The 22,162-nt window shown below is 35.4% G+C and overlaps 1 pseudogene; it reads right to left on the bottom strand.

Moving 5' to 3' along the window:
* Positions 1–1,046: 1,046 nt before the first annotated feature.
* LOC106000793 overlaps positions 1,047–22,162 on the bottom strand; it is a 47,640-nt pseudogene continuing 26,524 nt past the window's right edge.

Below are 22,162 nucleotides of genomic sequence, written 5' to 3'. Positions count from 1 at the left end.
GGGAGCAGTACAGAAATCAATGCTCCTATGTCCTTGGCTTAAAACATGATAATTTCCCCCATTTATCACTACAAAAACACTTTGGATGAGCTGAGTCCAATCTCAAAAGTCCAGAGATCTTATTTCTGATAAAATTTATTAAATTTCCTGGAACAGACATACCTTAATATAAAAGACACAAGTCAACAACTTCACTATCTTAATTACATGTCAAGCCTGGAAGTAATTTATATCAATCTCTTTTGTCCAACTCTTGAATAATATAAAGGTAAATCATCTCTAATCAACAGAATGAGGGAATGAGAAATGTTTGCTCAGTGTGTGGTTTCCTGTTACACCTAGTTTAACTCTGCGAGGAAGGACAGAGATTACTGCCAATAGTTTTCCTATGTTGGGTTCCTTTTTTGTGTGAGTGCTCTAATGCTGGCTGAAGGTTGATTTCTGCTTGAAAGACGTACTTTATTGTTCACTTGGCACTCTGTCATATCACCAGGTCTCTGAAACCTGTAGAGATATCACTTCTGGCAAAATATTTGTCTACATAAATTATACCCACATTTTCTCTCCTGCTTATGTTCTTGGATTCACTGAAAACTGAACAGTGAAAGTCATTGCATAATTGTTATACTTATTAGGTTTCTTTTCTCTCGTGTGAGTCAGTTTGCTGATGAACACTGTGGTAAGACTTGGAAGTGAGATTTTCTACACTGATATTATCTATAAATTTTCTTTCTTGTGTGTGCTCTATGAACACTCATCCATGCAGGACTTCTTAGTGAAGGACTTTTTTGATACTTGTTTCATTCATAATGTTTCTCTCCTGTGTGTTTGCTGTTGAAAATTTAAGCTTGATTTCTTGAAAACTTTCCACATTTTTTTCATTCATAAGATTTTTCTCCTGAGTTCATTCAATTTGCAACCATGAGATATGCCTTCCGGGTAAAAGACTGCATATTTGATACATTCACAAGGCTTCCATCCCGTTTGGGTTCTCTGATGCAAACTGATTTTATTTCCACATGAGACTTTCCATATTTATCAGATTCCTAAGTTTTCTCATGGGTGTGTATTCTCTTATGATTGCTGAGTTGTGAACGCCAGGTGAAGGACTTGCCACATTTGTTACATTCATATGGTTTCTGTCCTGTGTGTTCTCTGATGGTCAGTAAATTATGTCTTAAGTCTGAAATACTTTTCACATTTGTTACATTTGTAAGGTTTCTCTCCTGTGTGTGTTCTCTGATGAAGAGAAAGTTGTAACTTCTGGTGAAAGAGTTTCCACACACATTACATTCATAAGGTTTCTCCACTGGGTGTGTTCTCTGATGACGACAAAGTGGTGCAATATGAGTAAAATACTTTCCACATTTGTCACATTCATAAGTTTTCTCTTCTGTGTGTATTCTCTGATGGACAGTAAGGTATGACTTTTGTCTGAAATACTTTCCACATTTGTTACATTCATAAGGTTTCTGTCCTGTATGTGTTCTCTGATGGACAATAAGGTATGACTGATATCTGAAATACTTTCCACATTTCTTATATTCATAAAGTTTCTCTCCTGTGTGTATTCTCTGATAAACAGTAAGTTGTGACTTCTGGGTGGAAGTCTTTCTACACACATTACATTCATAAGGTTTCTCTCCGGTGTGTGTTCTCTGATGACAACAAAGTCGTGTCTTATGAGTAAAACACTTTCCACATTTGTCACATTCATAAGGTTTTTCTCATGTGAGTATTCTCTGATGGACAGTAAGGTATGACTTTTGTCTGAAATACTTTCCACATTTGTTACATTCATATGGTTTTTCTCCTGTATGTGTTCTCTGATGAAAACAAAGTTGTGTCTTTCTGGTAAAACATTTTCCACATTTCTTACATTCATAAGATTTCTGTCCTGTGTGTGTTCTCTGATGGACAGTAAGTTGTGACTTCTGACTGAAAGACTTTCCACATACATTACATTCATAAGGTTTCTCTCCTATGTGTGTTCTCTGATGACGACAAAGGTATGACTTATAAATAAAAAAAAAACTTTCCACATGTGTTACATTCATAAGGTTTTTTTCCTATGTGTGTTCTCTGATGAAGATGAAGGTGTACCATATAGGTAAAAATTTTTCCACATTTGTTACATTCCTAAGGTTGCTCACATGTGTGAATTCTTTTATTTGTATTGAAGTTTGATTTCTGGGTGAAGGACTTTTTACATTTCTTAGACTCATGAGGTTTCTCTCCTTTGTGTGTTTTTTCATGGATATTAAAGTGTGACTTCTGGGTGAAAGACTTTCCATATGAATTACATTTATCAGGTTTCTCTTCTGTGTGTGTTCTCTGATCAAGATGAAGGTGTGACTTACATTTAAAAAGTTCTTCACACTTGTTACATTCATAAGGATTCTCTCCTGTGTGTGTTCTCTGATGAACAGTAATGTCTGACTTCTGTGTGAAATACTTTCCACATTTGTAACATATATGAGATTTCTCTCCTGTGTGTATTCTCTGATGCAAAGTGATGTATGACTTTATTTTAAATGGTTTTCCACATATACTGCTTTCAGGTGTTTTCCTCTCTCCCTGACAAATTTCTTAGGCAAGGAGAGCAGAGTTATCATATTCTTCTCTACATTCATTATGGTTATAGGTGGGATCTCTGACACAAACCCAATTATGTTGAGAAAATATAGTGTCTGATTTTAATATCTTCCCTCCTCCATATTCAAAATATGGTAGCTCATTTTGACCCTCATAATTTTGACTTAAAGGATCAGAATAGCTAAGGGATTATTTAACTACAGGAGACACACCAGGCATATATGCAGCCAGCAACTCACCAGGCTCACTATAGGGGGGCATGTTCTGACACTGACTGAACTCCACAGTCCTCATCCTTAAGGAGTTTCCATCATTCCTTTTCATATCTGGCTTCTCTTTTAAGGTCAAGTTAGAAGTTGATATTAATCTCCTTCTTTTGTCCACTGTGTTAATATTCCTGACAGCTAATTCACATAGACATCCATCTGGATGTTCCTGGGGAGTCTAAATCACAGGCTTCACTTTTTGAACATCTAAAATGTGTCATTAGAAGAAGACAAAAACATAAATGAAATCCAAATACTCTTTAATGAAAAGGTAAAGATATTTTTCCCATCTTAACTGTTACTGATTTTAAAATATTAATGTAGGAATTGATTGATGAGAAATAAATTTCTGTCACCACAATGTATTGATTAGTAAAGTAATATTGATATTTTATGATGGAAAATGTTTGTCTGTGTTTCAGTTTTTTCTACTCTTTAATATCAGAGGAACAAGTTACACAAATTACTAAACTATTTACTGCTAGCGTTTTAGCCTGTATAATTTAGAATTTAGTATTCTTGTTTTCCCCCCAAATATTGTTTTGTTTGATCTTAGGGGAATAGCTGCTTTTTGTTGTTTCATTTTCTTAAAATAATTTATATATTGTCCTACTTTATGTCTCAAACATTAGGTGAAGAATATTTTCTAACATTGGAGATTGTACCTTTTTATACAAACCATTGCCATTCACTTGAGAATAAGGATTTATAACCACATCTCTTCAGTTCTAAGTTCTCACTGTGAATTATTTTAAGTATCTGTAGAATTTTAATATTGGTTTCTCTCCATATTAGAAAAAGTAACATCAAAATTGTTTCTCTCATACTCCTGCCCCTCAGACTCATGGAAGACCAAAGCCACACCAGCTCACCACCTAGTTAATCATTCCCTGTAGACTAAAAGCTTTGGTTCTGTATCCCGTCCTCTACGCACCTTATCTTTATCAGAGGATAGAAGCCTTGGAATACTCATTTGCTATACCTGCCTAGTCCTAGTTTCAAAGAAAACTAAGTCTCATTTTCAACATTTCTAATTTTATTTTTTGTCAAAACAATTTCCACAAAGAGAAAGAATTGCTAACTTTACCTTTACTGCCATGTAAAATTCAGAATGCATCTACATGCATTTTTGATTCACAAATCTAACAAAAAGAATCATCCAGTTTTCTGCAATTCATGGGATTCAGAGGAACTAGGCATATTATTAGTCCGTACAGAGCAAGATGAACTTACCAACTCGTTTCTGGATCCAAGATCACTATGCAAGATGCTTTAACTCAACTGTGAAATTTTTGTCTGAGGCATCTCCCATATATGGCTCTTCATCTTGCTCCAGCTTGACAATCAATTGAGGTTTAGGACTACTGTGCCCTGTTAAGAAAGTGTGGAGACTTATTGCTCATGCTATGTCCAAATTGTTCTAAGATCTCAGATATCCTGCTTATCAGGTTGTTCCTAAATCTTCTTTCTCATTTCTCACTGGCTCCATGTTTGACTTTCCCCCAGCTTTAGATTACCTTTAAAGGTTGTGTGGCTTAAACTCAATTCTTTTTCTCAAGGCTAACATTCCATTAGTTTGATTCATAGTTCCACTTCCAGTTTATGAGCGGTTATCTTGAGATAAGGGTCTCATGGAGACTTTACTGGCATTTCTCATTCAAACTGAAAGCCTCAAATTTCAGACCTCTAAGGATTACAGATGTGAACCACTGCACACAGTACCAGGTTTGGATTATAAATACTCCTGCTAAGCTAGTGATTTCCAGTACATATTTCCAATATTGATATATGTGTGTGAATGTATGTATGTATGTATGTGTTTTCTAGATTGTATATCCACCCACAATAATCACCTCAAGTTTGGGAAGACAGTCTCTTCTTCATGGAACATAGTTTGGAACATCTGTAAACTGCTGATTTTGATTCTTGAACAATGAGAATAAAATGTCCTTAGAATGTATATAATTCTCCTGAAGCTTTCCTTAGAAACAAATGACATTTCCCACAACCTGGAATCTTACATCAAATAGCATTGGAATTTCGATAAATATTCACATACCTACTAAAAACACATCATTTTTCAGGCACCAGTGGTTCATGGCTGTAATCTTAGCTACTCAGTAGGCTGAGATCTGAGGGTCCCAGTACAAAGCCAGCCCTGATAGGAAAGCTGTGAGACCCTTACCTCCAATTAACCACCAGAAAGCTTGAAGAGGCACTGTTGCTCAAGTGGTAGAGTGCTCACCTTGAACTGAGGATCTGAAGCACTGTACCAAGCCCAGATTTCAAGCTCTACTACCGACAAAATTATCATTTGACCTTTCAAGTTAATGTGATATTTTTGGCTCACCTAAGGACACCAGCATGCTATAGGTTTCCAGCATCACATCTCTATACAGGGTCCTGTGAGAAATATCCAATTCCTCCCACTCCTCCCAGCTGAATTCCACAGTCACATCATCAAATGACACCAGCTTCTGTAAGGGCACATTACATCAATTTATTATCCCTGAGTCATGAGAACACGAAGGCTGGAATTTCATCTTCTATATGTATGCTTTTGTCTAACAGAACGTGTTTAGAACTTTCTGTGTTATCTATACAATGAGAGAAAATATAACCAGATTAGAAATGTTTGCCTCCATAGTAACTTGGTAATTACAAATATGAAGTTTTTCTCATATATCAAAACACATTTCTGGTTCCAGCACTAGAGACAAGAAAACAGTGCCAAGAAGCTAATAATCTAGTAAGACAAGATTAAGTATAAATGGGAGTCTGAAAGTGTGTGTTTAGCTTATCTTGGTCATGTTTGGTAATACAGTGAGAATGAAGTACACAAATATGTTTCCTGCATTTTCATATTCTGCCTCACTGAAAATTCTACTTAGATTTTCTATTAAATATTGCTCTCATAAGCAATCAAAACATGGTCATTACATCATATGGAATACATAACACATTAGATCTACAAAAGCACAGTGTCCAGGTGAATGTTAAATGAAGTAAAAGTACTCAAAAAATAGCAAATGAATGATTTGGCTCTCATTAGATTTGACTTAGCTCACACAATAAAACATCCCATGCTAGTCACTTATTAAATTTCTAGACACTTATTAAATTTCAAGATATAAAAGTATGGTCATATATAGCCATATGTTTCTTTCATAAGTAAAACAGAACTGCTACCATGAGCGTTTCTGCACATCGCCTAGTTCCTACCATACGAAATACATATTTATTACTATAAAATGTTTCTTAACCAGCTTTGCATTTTAACAGCCCTTAATGGAAGGATGGATGTAAATGAATATAGGCTTAAGGAATGCTCAAATTGACTCTCAAAAATGTGAAATATGACCACTACAAGAAGCATAGAGAAAAAAAAACTATGAATAGGGACATGATCTAAAAATATAGAAGTTTTAAAATTGAAATAAAATATAGCACTAATTTGTTGTACTGTGTCTCAAAGGAAAGATTTTTGATTCCCAAATTAAAATCCATTACAAACCAAAAATGCCTAAAAATCCCTCCAGTACAGTCATGCTTGAATATATCAGAGGTGAATGATGACTAACACACAAAAAGGAAATATACCTATAAAGTGTTGAAAGCAAATAGACCTCAATACACAATCCATTTGGCAAAAGGCCTCTTTTAACAATATAGATTGAAGGTATTCCTAAGGAATTATAATGCATCATTAACACATCTTGATATTAAGTGTTATAAAAATTATTCTCTATCAAGAGAAAAATAAAATTGTTAACAGTGCTATACAAAGGACAAGGTTATTAAAATGGTAAATGTGTAGGTAAAGGAATGGTAAATGTGTAGGTAAAAGAATGTATAGAAAACATATTGTATGAAATTTCTTTGTGAAAAGAAAACTTATAGCACCATATTCATGATTCATAAGGAATGCAAAGTCAATATACAAACACATAAGTGTTTTAAAATCAAAGTATGTGAATTCTGCATATGGATCAATTAATATTGTACTTGCCTCACAAACATGGGTGCCTGAGTTCAAAGAATTAATTCTACAAAAATTTAAAAGGGGACTAGACAGATTATAAATAGGTTATAAATTCCATTCAATTCCACTGAAAAGTAACCATATTGTGCGAAATGCTGCTACTATGATAATATTGTAGTTTTAATGTTCCTACTAACAGTGCATCCAGCAAGTTAATTTCCATTGTGTTCCTAACAAAGAATCCAACTGGGTAGGAAATTAATTTTCTTGCAGTTCTATAGTATAACAATTTTCATGTACATTTTAAATCTGCTGAAGCTCTATGCTTCAGCCTGAGAATGGCTTTTGTTCTTTACATGAAATCTATGGTTATTTCTTTTTTTTCTTTTAATTTTTGTTGGTTGTGGGGGTTGAACTCTGGGCCTGGGCACTGTCCATCAGCTCTTCAGGTCAAGACTAGTGCTCTACCACCTGAGTTAGAGCACCACATTTGGTTTTCTTATTCGGTGGCTTATTGGAGATAAGATTTTCACGGACTTTCCTGCTCTGGCTGGCTTTGAACAGAGATCCTCAGATCTAAGCTTTGTAAATAGCTAGGCTTACAGGTGTAAACCACTGGTGCCCGACTATCTCTGTTTATTTATATGTGATGAAAATTACCAGTCAAATTACCAGATTAGATTATAGTAAGTATATAATAACCTTTCCAAAAAATCTTGCAGACCTTGCATATTTTGAGTAGCAAAAATTCAATGGAACATTGAAACAAATCTTTGAAAAAGTATGTCATCTGTATTGGATGTGCAGTCTTATTTTTATCCTATGAACAATGCAGTATAACAACTCTTTACATCAGATTTAATCAGAGGTGACTCACAGTGTATAGGAGAATGCGTGCAGCTTATATGAGAGGTAATTTATAGAGAATTTGAGGTGTGTACAGGTTACCTAGAAGAAAATAAGAAATATATATCAGATGAGACAAACAGATATTAAATAGCAAAATGTCCATCAAAATAAAACCATATTTATATTGTAAAATATAATAAATAGACAAGGCACTGTCTGACATGAACAGAAGAAAGAAAATTTAATGAGCAAGCCAAAGACATGGACTAGAGAGAAGTAAAAATAAAAAAATAGAAAGATACCACGAGCAATAATTAATAATGAAAAATACAAATAGTGATAATATGTAGGGAATAAACATCAGCCAAAATATATGATCAGAGATAGAGACCATTGATAATAACAGGCAGATCATGCATTTTGATAATAAAAATTTTATGCTGAAAAGCAAAGTGTACAAAGACATGTTTAAAAGACCATGCAGTTATAATATCTTTAATCTACCATTACTATTGCAGAACTAATACACCTCTTACCAACTGATATAACAACCAGAGAAAAAAATCAGGATGGAAACACAAATGGATGCCATTATCTTAAACTTGATGCTGTTTATAAAACACTATGGTGTCACATTTACCGTCACATATGCCTAGATTAAAAATAAATCTGAAGACAAATGTTGTAGGAATCAATATGAAAAATAAAAATGCTATAAATACATGAAAATTACAGAATATATTTGTAGTATTCTATGAGTGAAATAAACACAGGGAAATTACAATGAATCTCAAAGTCATGTATTCCTTCATTGGGATTTATAGAATATTAAATGTAGCCTCTTTCTTATTTTACCTTTGAAATAAAAGCAAACGGTTTGGGATAGAGTACTTGCAAACCATTGATGAAGCCCTAGGTTCAATTCCTCAGCACTACATAACAGAAAAGTTAGGAAATGGCACTGTGGCTCAAGTGGTAGAGTTGTAGAGTTGAGGAAATCAAGATCAGGAATGGGGCCCAGGATAGGCTCCAAATTCAAGCCCCAGAAATGGCAAAAAAATAAACGTTCAAAATATATGGTGTATTCACAAGGATATTTTCTGTAGTGTGGGGGAAAGCCAGAGAACTATAAGGAAATGGGGTAAAAAGTGTATCTTTGGAGATCATTACGTATTGATGAAAGTAAGCTATACAAGTCATGAGTCAAGATGGAAGGAAAAGATTGTGAGAGTGAGATTATGGAAGACACGGCATGAAAGGAAATGTACTCATTACCTGGCCCACGGACTGGTAGTCTGCCCATACATCACCACTATAACAATAAATTCAATTAATTTTGAAACAATTTCTGCATAAAGTTGTGTGAGCATAAAGTGAGTGAAGAAAATGTATCATAGTTAGAAGAACAGCTACAATTATTAGAAATAAAATACAACACTTAATTGAAACATGAAATATTGGAGCTTAGGTTGAATATTAATTTTACATAAGCTGTTAACAAAAATCTAATTTTATTGTAGTATCCAATGAACTGTTAATGATTAATATTCAGGTAAGTAAAAACAAAACAAAACAAGTACTTCGGGCTCAAGATTCTCATCTTACCCTAGCTACTAAGGAGGCTGAGGTCTGGAATCCAGCTGGGTAGACAAATCAAATTAAGCAGCTAATCAACAGAGTAGAGGAGGTGTGGCTCAAGAGATAGTGCCAAAAAGGAAATTAAAGCACAACTAAGGAAGTGAAAACACCTCCCTTGCTCCTGAATGAAAGGATCAACATTGTGAAAATGACATTACTTCCAATGGCTATCGATAAATTCAATGCCATATCTATCAATATTGAACCTCATTCTTCAATGAATAGAAAAAGCAAGCCAGAAATTTATATGGAAAAATAAAGGACCCCAAATATCAAAAAAATGATCCACACCAGAAAGAACAGTGCTGGCGAAATATCACTACCAAATTTCAAACTGTACTACAAAGCCAGAGTAATCAAAATATCAAAACCGCTTGGTAATCGCACAAGAACAGACCTGAGCACCAATGGAATAGGACTGAAGACACAGAAATGAACCCAGAGACCTATAGTCACCTAAACTTTGAGAAGGGACCTAAAAAATAGAATGCAGAAAGACAACTTCATCAGTAAATGTGCTGGCAAATTGGTTAATCAACTGTAGAAAATTAAGGTGAAAATTAAGGTATATATCACCTTGCAACTTAATTAACTCCAAATGGATCAAAGACCTCAAATTCAAAGCAAACACCCTAAAAGCATTACAGAAAAGAATAGAAGAAACTCTAGTGCTACTTTGCACCAGCCAAAATTTCCTTAATGGAGTCACAGAAACACAACAAATCAAAGAAAGTTTGGACAAATGGGATTGCATGAAACTGCAGAGCTTCTGCATGGCAAAGGACAAGCTAACAAGATCAATAGAAAACCCACAGATTGTGAGAAAATCTTCACTAGTCATAAAATGGATATGGGTCTCATATCTAAAATATACCTGGAACTCAAGAAATTAAATCCTCAACAACAAATCTTCAGAGAAACAACTGCCCAATAAATAAGTGGGCTAAAGACTTAACAAGAATCTAATCTGAAGAGGAAATAAGAATGGCCAATAGACACATTAAAAAAGGCTCAACTTATAAATAAGTTAGAAACAATTGCAAGAAAGAAAAAAAAAACATTTGAATCCTTATCCTGGGCTTCATTTTGCCTAAAATCAACTTATGTGATCATTTCTGCTTCTCTCAGACATATACTAGTTATTGCAAATAAGGGAAACCATGGGACCTATGTTTCTTTGGGCCTGGCTTACTTCACTTAATGTATTTTTTCCAACTCTTTCCATTTCCTAACAAATGGGGCAATTTAATTATAAAAAAAAGGCTCGGGCTGGGAAGATGGCTCAGTGGTAGAGCGCTTGTCTTGCATGCCTGAGGCCCTGGGTTTGATTCCTCAGAATCACATAAGCAAAAAGAAAAAAGCCAGAAGTGTCTCTGTGGCTCAAGTGGTACCAATTGGTACAGTGCTAGCCTTGAGCTGAAGAGCTGAGGGACAGCCCCCAAGCCCAGAATTCAGGCACCACGAACGGACCACCCTCCAAGAAAAGGCGCAACTTTTCTAGCCAAAAAGAAGTGCAAATCAAGACAACATTGAAATTCCACCTCATCCCAGTTAGAATGGATATAATCAAGAAATGTAATAACAGCAGATACTGGAGGGGATGTGGCCAAAGGGAAACCTACTGTATTGTTGGGAGGAGTGAAACCTGTTCAACCACTTTGGAAAGTAGTATGTAGGTTCCTCAAAGACTCCAAATAGAGCTCCCCTATGACCCAGTAATCCCACTTTTGGACATTTACCCAAATGATCACAAACAAGGGTATACTAAAGCTACCAGCACAACTATATTTATTGCAGCTTTATTCACCATAGCTAAGATATGGAACCTACCCCAATGCCCCTCAGTAGATCAGTGAATGAAGAAAATGTGATATATTCATATTTATATATATATATTCACACACATGTATATGTATATATGTATGCATATACATATATAAATGGATATATATATATATACACACACAAAATGTAATTCTATGCATCCATCAGAAATAATGACATCACCCTATTTGTTAGGAAATAGAAAGATTTGGAAAAACTTGTATTAAGTGAAGTAAGCCAAGCCCAAAGAAACATTGGTCCTATATTCTCCCTTATTTGCAATAACTAGTACATGTCTAGGACAAGCAGAAATAGTCAAAAGATATGTACATATGACCATATAAGATAATATTAAGTGAAATGAGCCTTAAGACAAAAACCCAAATCTTTTTTTCCTTGCTATTATTTTTAATGTACTTATAATGTACTATGTGATTTTTTTTGTTCTTTTGGTATGTCCCCTACGGTATAACCCCTGTTTTCACTGTATTAGTTTGCCATGGCCTGCATCTTGTACATATTTTCGAATTTGGGGATAGGTGGGGAAAGCAAAAATGCTGAAATAGGGATACAGGCTGCCCAATTTTAACAATGAGATGTACAAGACACTATGTGGAAAACGAACTTTACCAATTGTGTGAAGGAGGGTGGGAGGAGTTGCAGAGGTGAGGAGGAAAGAAATGGTAGGGGAAAAACAAGGGAGCAGGTAACAATGCTCCATAGGAAATATACTCATGTAACTGTAACCCCTCTGTACAAAATTTTACAATGTAAAAAGATATTTTTTTAAAAAAAGAAGTAGTGAAAACAGTGAAGGAGGAAACTGATTGACTTTGAGGACTGTGGGTTCCTGTTCCAATGCTAGCACACGAAAGGCATAGTGGAGGCTGAGGTAGGTGTATCCCATTAGTTTTGAATTTAGACACCAAACATGACAACACAATAAATCTTCATCTCAGACATAAAGAGAAAAGGAACTGAGTGGGTAAGAAAATTTTCAATTATAACAGCTATGTCAGCAAAGGAAATTGATCAGTAAAACAAACAACTTCCCAGATATAGCATTTGAAAAAAAGTGAGAGACATATGGAGAGAAGGGGGGCTGAAAGAGAAGAAGATACAGGGAGGAAAATGTATAAAAAGTGAGAGAAATAGAGAAATGATGAAAGCTTAGGCATAGGAAACATAATGAAGAGAGTAAATAGAGAAAAAAATCATGTGAGGACACCTTAGGAAAAATACAGAGGGTTTTCAAGGAAGACCATGTACTAGATTATCAAATATTATCAAGTTTTATGTAGTCAAAATCAGGAAGCAGTCCAAGAAGTATGTATAGAGAGTAATTTAATTACATATATCTTACTAAGTATTCTTTAACAATTGAAGGTGTGTGTGTGAGCACAGTATTTCAGAAACTCCATTAAAACCTCTTTAACATAATTCAACATTACTCATAAGGAGGTGATCACTGACAAGTTGCCAGCAAATGTCCACGTTACATGACAAGTGCCCCCCCCCATGTCACTGAATCACAAAACAAGTGTGACTACTTTCTCTCACATCAGAAAACTGGAAGAAAATCTGCCCTCAATTAAGACAGACTGTAACATTATATAATCTACTCATTCTAAAAACCATCTTTACCTATTTTAGGAACATGTTCTTGAAGCTGAATCTTTTTATCTGTTTTTAAATCTTGGATAAACTTAACTTCCTATAATGGAATGTAAAAAATGAGAAATAAAAAGCAACTCACCAGAGATCCTCTCATTCTTTCTTGCAGTTGACAATTAACAGAAGATACTGGAAGCATGGCTTTAGAAAAGGTTATAGACATAGTAAGGAAAGAACCTGTGTGATTATGCCCCAGATATTCCTGTGCAAAACATTATACATGGAGTGAAAAAGCACAAAGCCTTCTCATGGGAGAAGAATCTTTGATGTCTCAAGTAGATGACTGCACAGTCCATTAATTGGTATACAGACAGTTTTCTAGGTTATATACATACAGAATTCATAAAAACTAAGGTTCCTAAAAATAATTGAATAATTGAAAAAAATCCACACCTTCAATATCAATACTTATTAATGAAGTACATTTAGGATTGTATGATTTAATTTGCTATTCATTAAAATGGATCCTAGGACTCCATTGAGTTTTTGTATTCTATCTTATTCATTTATATATTTAAACTCCATGGATAGCATGTGGGTTATAACTCATACTGTTTCACCCGAAATTATACAGGAAAATGTATACAATAATATTACTTGTATTATAATATTACCGTAGTGGTTTTCAAATGGCACATTTCCCTGTATCCAAATACTCAGAGCACCCTTGGGCAATGACGAGAAATTTGTCATTTAACCTGCTTTACATAATAAGTAAACAATCATATGAAGAATTGTGGCCATCCTCCTGGGGAAAAAGGGCTTAATAAAGATGTACTATGGAATTTTAATCATAGGAGTGACACAATACCAACCAATCACAGCCAAAGAACCAGAAAATTAAAATCTTATGTTGCAAAAATAATAGTAACACAAAATTCCAAGCTGAGGACACTCCAAAATACAGACTTATAAAAATAAAATAAATAAATTAAATACCTATATGCCTTTTCTTACATTTATTGTTTGGCTTGTTACACAGTAAATGCTAAAATCCAGAGGTATTTTTTTACACAACTACGTGGAATAGAAACCCTTAATATAAAATAACATAAACTTTACAGTGATATGTATGAAATATAAAAACCTACCCTGTAAACTTCATTTAGGTGGTTTGTGATAAAAAATATGAATCACTTAAAAACAACATTTGCACATTCATATTGGATCATTCCACATCACAAGAATGTTTACTTACTTTAAAAACTTACAAAGAAATTTTTATATGCTATCCATATTGAAAAGTTGACAACGTTAGTGTTGTAAATTTCAGGGTGGGATATTTTCTTTTTGTTTTGGGATTTGGACAATCCTCCTTAAAACTTGAAGTCTTTTATTTCATCTTATTTTATTACAAATATAATCCATATTTAAAAGAATTTATTTTGTAACTGGGCTCTGGTGGCTCATTGTTTTAATCTTAGCTACTCAGAAGTCTGAGATCTGAGCACCACAGATTGAAGCCAACTGAGGCAGGAAAGTCTAAGAGACTCTGATCTCCAATAAACTACTAAATATATCTGGAAGTGGAGTTGTGGCTTCCGTGGTAGAACATTAGGCTAGAACAAAAGATGCTCAAGATCAGTGTCTTGAGCCCAAGAACCAGGACTAGCACACAAAGGGCAATTTATTATATTGTATTTAAATTCTACTAAACAATGGCTTTGGAATACATATTTAGGCAGTCTCTCATTTTAAGTGATGTAAAATAGGCTTATTATTCTAGTGGAGTAATTGTAACTTGTCAATAACAGATAAAATGGAACATATCCATGCTAGTAACATTTTAAGGTAAGAAAATCTGTAGTAAGTGCAAAGGATAACATGTTTCACTAAGATATATTTGTTTTACTGTAGAAATACCCTATAGATGGATTACAATTACATGGGCAAGATAAGGAGTACATTTCTTATGAAGCATTGTTGCGTCCTCCTTTGTTTTCCCTTCCCATCCCTTCCCATCACCCTCCCCAACCTCCATCCCCTGCCAAAATTGTAGAGTTCATTTTTCGACATAATGACTTCTACATATCATTGTTGCAATGGGTCCACCTGTATCTCTATTTAAACGATTTGTTTTTTTTCCATTCCCATCCACAAATTATACCAACATCAAATAGAATGAAAGCAGGGTTATACCGTGGGGGAGGGGCATACTCACTAAGATATTTTAAAGGAATATTCAAGCTTCATTGACTTCAATTACCACGAAGAATTTCTTAAATGAAATAATACTTCTTTGAGCAGATTAAGACAAAATGGAGAACACTAGCTAAAACTTTGTTATAGGTTACATTAAAAAAATACCACTTTGAGCAAGACACAGTACCTTAATTTCCTTCTGTAGCACTCCTTGACCAACACTTTCTGAATTGCAGGTAAAAACGAAAGCTGTAAGGCTATTAGTATATCCATAGGTGAGACATTTGAGAGATCATGTACTAGAATTGATACTGTGAAGAGGCTGAATAAATTAGTAAGAACAGTGATAAATACTTTCAGTTGTGACAATAATTCCTATTCCACAAACCAGAGCCCCAGGTCCCTTCTGAGTCCTAGGTTTTGTTTGATTCCTCAGGCAACTTCATTTCCCTCCTAGTAGTTACTGTTAACCTTCCAACAGCAACGAGTGATTGGGACTGTTTAGAGGAATAAGTACCACCTGAGTCTTTGTAGAACAAATCTTTGCTTAAGGCAAGGATGTTGAAAACATTTTGCCCTTCCTTTGCCTTTCTGCCTCTGCTCTGTAGGGATTGTCACAGTTGACAAAGTATCCTCCTCCAAACATTGCTAGGCTTCATTGCTTAAAAGAAAGAACAAAAGGACCATCAAACACTACTGTAATATCTCATGTAGACCTTTTCCTAGAAAGGTAAAAGCAGGAGTGCTAAGAAATCTAACAAGGGAGGAGCAGAACAGAGATACGTCTAGGTGTACTCAAAATACAACTGCAATATAAATGGACTCAAAGCAGGCCCACACTTCACAATTTCACTACAATTGTTACCATACTCATCTTACACATGGGTTAACAGCACTGTTTCATAGTCATGGAAATATAAAAATGCACAGTTCCCTATTTTCCTATTCTGGAGAACTACTCAACTTGCTGTCAGAGTTTTGTGAGCCAGTTTCTGGCACCTAGAGGCACAAGGGCTTTGGCAGCACCAAATCTTAACCCTGAACAAATTATCAGCCCCATATTGGAGTAACATGTGGAGGATAGACTCCTTAGGTTCTGCATCCAGCTCGCAGTTTCTACATGACATTGGTTCTGCAGCCTGAGATCCCTTCATGTTCCACCTACCAAGCTCCACTGAAAAGAAAATTTCCAGTAGGAAGGCAATGGGAAAGGAAATGAAATTTTCATGGTGAAAATACCCACAGGGGGTGGGGAGGCACAGGCACAGAAGGATCTTTTCCCTGCTACTACAAATACCTCTCCTCTAAGCTGTTTTTATGCCACTACTATCATTATACTCAATTTTTCTTCTGAAGTTGAATTTATATGTCTCCAATCCCACCCCTTCTCTTCTCCATGTGTTCCAGTCCATTGATCCCTGTTTATATCTGATTCTACTTACAGTTGGTTCTTTTTTTACCATAAAATTGGTTCCATTTGGTTATTTTGAGGACAAGGGACCTACCTTGTTAACTCAAAGGGGCAGACTACTTATCAGCCAAACCCAGATTGTCTCAAAAGTTACAACTATAGATAATCTTAACCTCAGAGCCACAACATCCCTCTCCAACCACACAAAAAGAGAACTAAGTAAGAAAAAACCTAAACATAGCTCTGAAACCCTAAGATCTATAAATATACATGACATCCAGGTGGCACAATTCCTAAAAAAACTGCCCTATTGTATACCAGTGTGGTTCTTGTCTCGAAATGGGTGGACCTAACTGCAGAAACACAAGAAACATGGCCAATCAACTAACCCTGACACCAGCTCCACATCAACAATCTACAGATTAGTAACAGAACAACCTAGAGGATAATGTTCAAGATAGTCTAAAATCATTGCTGGTATATATGCTGAATGAAAAATTGAACATCCTTCAAAGGGCTATAAGAGAACATGACGAGGCCAATCACAAGGTAATAGATGACTTCATGGCATCCACAAATAAAAAGGCAAAACGAACTGCAGCAGAGGGAAAAAGATCCTAATGAAAAAATAGAAACTCAGATAAAGGAGTGGAAAGAGAAGTCTGAAAGCCAATTGCAGGAGGTAACGCAATCTATTCAAGAATTAAAAGAAAGACTTAATAAGAGCTGGCCACCATTAAGAAAGACCAGCAAGAAGGAAAGGAGATAAACAGTAAAGTGAAAAACCTTGAAAGCAGAATTGAGGAGGCAGAAGAAAGACACTTGGAGGCAGAAGACAGTTTAGACTGCACAGAGAAAGAGGACACAGATATTCTTAACAAAACCAAAAATCCCTGCAGATCACTGCAGGAAATACAGGATACATTCAGAACGCTTAATTAGACATTATTATGTATACAAGTGGGAGGGGAGAAGGAAGTCAATGGACTAGGAAATATATTCTGCAGAAACCTAGCAGAAAACTTCCCAAATATACAGAAGCACAGATATAATAAGCTTTTAGAACCCCAAATAGACCAGAGAAGAACAGGTTATCCCACCACCATATGATAATCGGTACCAAATCAATGCCAACTAAAGAAAGAATTCTTACAGTTGCCAGTGAGAAGAGCATAATCATATATAAAGGTAACCCAATTAGAATTATTTCTCAGCAGACAGCATAAAAGCAAGGATGGCCTGGAAAGTGGTATACCATGCCCTAAAAACAAATACCTACCAAACGAGAATAATCTACATAGCTCACAGCAGGATGACAATAAAAACCTTCCAGAGCAAGGTAAATCTGAAGCAATATTTTGTATCCAAACCAGCTCTACAAAAAATCCTCAAAGTCGTTCTACACAAAGAAATCAAACAAGAACACATTGTAGGCAATGAAGCAGTCCACAAACAGAATACTATGTAATAACAACAAGAACAAACAAGGCACAGCTCCCCCCCAAAAGTATTAATGGGCTTAACTCTCCAATGAAATGACATAGATTGTCCAGTTGCATCAAAAATCAAGATCCTTCTATCTTGTGTCTTCAAGAGACACACCTTGTCCACAAAAATAAACATTCTGAAAGTGACAGGATGAAACTAAATCTACCAAGCAAAAAGGCCTTATAAACATGAGGGAGTTGTAATCCTAATATCAGATGAAATAGACTTCAATTTAAAATCAATGAGAAGAGATAAATAAATTCACTACATGCTAATTAATAGATCTCTCCTTCAGTAGGATATTACACTTCTAAATATCTATTCACCAAATAATGGAGCACCCAAATTTATCCAAGAAACTCTACTTTTCTTCAAATCACACATACATCCAAAAACAATCATTGTTGTGGACTTTATCACACCATTATCCTGCTAGATAGATCAACCCAGCAAAAACTCAACAGAGAAACCTGGGATCTTAACATCTGGATACATCAAATAGACAGTATTCACCAAATATTTTACCCAGGAGCATCAGATTACACCTTCTTCTCAGCAGCACATGGAACGTTCTCCAAAATAGACCACATTCTAGGACGCAAGGAAAATTTGTCCAAATTCAGAATCATTGATATTTTGTCCTGCATTCCTTCAGATCACAGAGATTGAAATTAGAATTCCACACCAAAAGCCACCAAAGAAAATCCTTTAACATAAGGAAGCTGAACAGTGCACTGTTGAACCACCAATGGGTCATGGAAGATATTAGAAAGGAAATTCAAATGTTCATTATATTTAACCAACATGAAAAAACAAACTCTCAGCTCCTTTGCGACACAGAAAAGCAGTACTCAGAGGCAAGTTTATAGCTCTGAGTTCCTACGTTAACAAATTGGAGAGATCTTAAACCAACTGTTTAATAAGGCACTTAAAGCTCCTTGAAAAAGAGCAACAAGCTAAACCAAAACCCAGTAGATGGGAACAAATAACTAAAATTAAATCAGAATTAAATAAATTAGAGTCCAAAATCACTCTATAAAAAGAATCAACAAAACAAAGAGATGTTTCTTCGAAAAAAATAATAAAATTGACAGACTCTTAGAAAAACTTACCAGTAAAAAAGAGAACACACCCAAATAAATAAACTATGAGATGAGAATAGAAACATCACTAGAGAAACAACCACGATTCAGAATATAATAAGGAGATACTTCTCAAAACTTTATGCTAAAAAGTTCGAGAATCTGAAAAATATGGACGATTTTTAGCACTTATTGACGTGCCCAAATTAAACCAAGATGACTTAAACCAACTTAACAGACCCATATCAAGCATCGAAATAGAAACAACAATAAAAGTCCTCCCACCAAAGAAAAGCTCAGTACCGGATGGATTTACAGTGTCATTCTACAAAGCCTACAAAGTAGAACTCACACCAATACTCCTCCAAGTCTTCAATGCAAATGAGAGCAAAAATGCACTACAAAACTCTCTGTATGAAGCCAGCATAACTCTCATTCACAAACCCGGCAGGGACTCATCAAGAAAGAGAACTATAGACCCATTTCTTTGATGAACATAGACACAAAACTTCTCAAAAAAAATTTGGCCAATCGACTACAACAACTGATCAAAAAAATCATACACCACGATCAAACAGGATTGATTTCAGGGATGTAAAGCTGGTTCAATATACACAAATCAATTAGTATACTTCATCACATCAAAAAAGAGCTAGGATAAGAACACGTGATTATTTTAAGATGCATAAAGATCAGTTGACAAGATCCAACACCCCTTTATGATGAAAAATCTGGGAAAACAAGGAATCCATTCCTCAATATAATAAATGGTGTGTATGACAAACCTTCAGCCAGCATTGTGTTGGGAAGGTGGCTCAGTGGTAGAGCTCTTGCCTTGCATGCATGAGGCCCTGCGTTCGACTCCTCAGCACCACATAAGCAGAAAAGAAAAAAGCTGGAAGTGGCGCTGTGACTCAAGTGGTAGATTGATAGCCTTGAGCTGAAGAGCTGAGGGACAGCGCCCAGGCCCAGAGTTCAGGCCCACCACAGGACCAAAAAAAAAAACTTCAGCCAGCATTTTAATTAATGAAATTTAAAGGCGTTTCCCATAAATTCAGGAACCAGACACGGATGTCCACTCTCTCTACTCCTCTTAAAATTAGTATTAGAATAACTAGCTAGGGCAATAAAATAAGATGCAAATATAAAGTGGATCCAAATTGGGACTGATGAAGTAAATCACTCCCACTTTGCAGATGACATGAACTTGTATTTAAAAAACCCCACAGACTCCACAACCAAGTTCCTTGAGATGATAGGAAACTTTGGCAAAGTAGTATGGTATAAAATTAACCCTCAAAAATGCATGGCTTTTCTGTATGCCCATAACAAGTAGAGCATAGCTGAAATTAGGGAAGCAACCCCTTTGTATAAGCTCCACAAAAAAATAAAATACTTAGGAGTTAACTTCAAAAAGAGGTGAAGGACCTCTATGACAAAAACTTTAAAAACCTGAAAAAGGAAAGTAAAGCAGAACTATGGAAGTAGAAAAACCTAGCATGCTCCCAGAATGGGAGGATTAACATCATGAAAATGGCAATACTGCCAAAGGCTATCTACAAATTCAATGTGATACCTATCAAAATACCAACCTCATTCTTCAATGAAATAGAAGAAGCAATCCAAAAATTCATAGGAAACAATATAATGAGCCCAAATTGCAAAAACTCTCCATCCTAGAAAGAACAGCACTTGAGTTATATTAATTCCAAATTTCAAACTCTACTACAAAGCCAAAGTAATCAAATCAGCTTAGTACTGACACAAGAACAGACCTGAGGACCGATGGAATTGGACAGAAGGCCCAGAAATGAACCCACATGTCTATAACCACCTAATATTTGAAAAGAAAGCTAAACAAATAGGATGGAAGAAAGACAGCCTTTTCAGTAAACGGAGGTGACAAAATGAGTTAAACACCTGTAGAAAACTAAAGCTAGATCTGTATATGTCACCGTGCACTAGAATCAACTCTAAATGAATCAAAGACCTTCAACTAAAACCAGACAACCTGAAAACATTACAGGAAGAAATAAAAGAAACTCTAGAGAGCCTTACCACTTAATGAAAATTTATTAATACTGACCCAGAAACACAACAAATCAAAGAAAGATTGGACATATGGGATTACATGAGACTGCAGAGCTTCTGCATGGCAAGGTAGATAGCTAACAAGATCAATAGAAAGCCCACAGATTGGGAGAAGATCTTCACTAGTCATACAACGGACAAGGGTCTCATATCTAAAATATAACTCAGAGCAACTCAAAACGTTAAATCTCCCAACATAAATCCTCAAAGATACAATTGCTCAATTAATAAGTGGGCTAAAGACTTGAAGAGAAAATTTTCTGAAGAGGAAATAAGAATGGCCAATAGACACATGAAGAAATGCTCAACCTCCCTTGCCATAGAAGAAATGCAAATCAAAACAACATTGAGATACGACCTCACCCAGTTAGAATGGCTATAATCAAGAAATCTAGTAACAACAGATGTTGGAGGGGATATGGCCCAAAGGGACCCCTACTTCATTGTTGATGGGAGTGTAATCTTGTTCAACCACTTTGGAAAGCAGTATGGAGTTTCTTCAAAAGATTCCCCATAGATGTACCCTACTATCCAGCAATCTCACTTTTTTGGCATGTACTCAAATGATCACAAAAAGGTCATATCAAAGCTACCAGCATAACCATGTGTATGGCAGTATTATTCACCATAGCTAAGATATGGAACCAACCCTGATGTCCTTCAGCAGATGAATGGATCAAGAAAATGTTGTAGGAGGTGTACATATAAATTCTATGCCTCCATCAGAAAGAATAATGTTGCTCTATGTATCAGGAAATTAAAAGACTTGGAAAAATTATACTAAGTAAAGTAAGCCAAGCCCCAAGAAACATATGTCCCATGTTTCCCTTATTTGCACTATATAGGATATGTCTAGGACAAGCAGAAATTGTCCAAAGTTATGTTCATATGACCATATCATATATGTTAAGAGAAATGAACACAAGACAGGGACACAAGTGTTTTTTAACTTGCTTACTATTGTTAACATACTTATAATGCCCTATGTGATTCTTTTGTTTCTGTTGCATGTTCTTTCCCATGGTAAAACCCCTGTTTTCACTGTATCTGATTCCAGTGTCCTGTATCTTGTATATACAGTTTTATAATTTGTGGTGGGGAAGGGATATAATAAAATACT

The sequence above is a fragment of the Dipodomys ordii genome, unplaced genomic scaffold (genome assembly GCF_000151885.1).
Source record: "Dipodomys ordii isolate 6190 unplaced genomic scaffold, Dord_2.0 Scaffold239, whole genome shotgun sequence".
Lineage (NCBI taxonomy): Eukaryota > Metazoa > Chordata > Mammalia > Rodentia > Heteromyidae > Dipodomys > Dipodomys ordii.
This window is presented reverse-complemented; position numbering and strand designations above follow the sequence as displayed.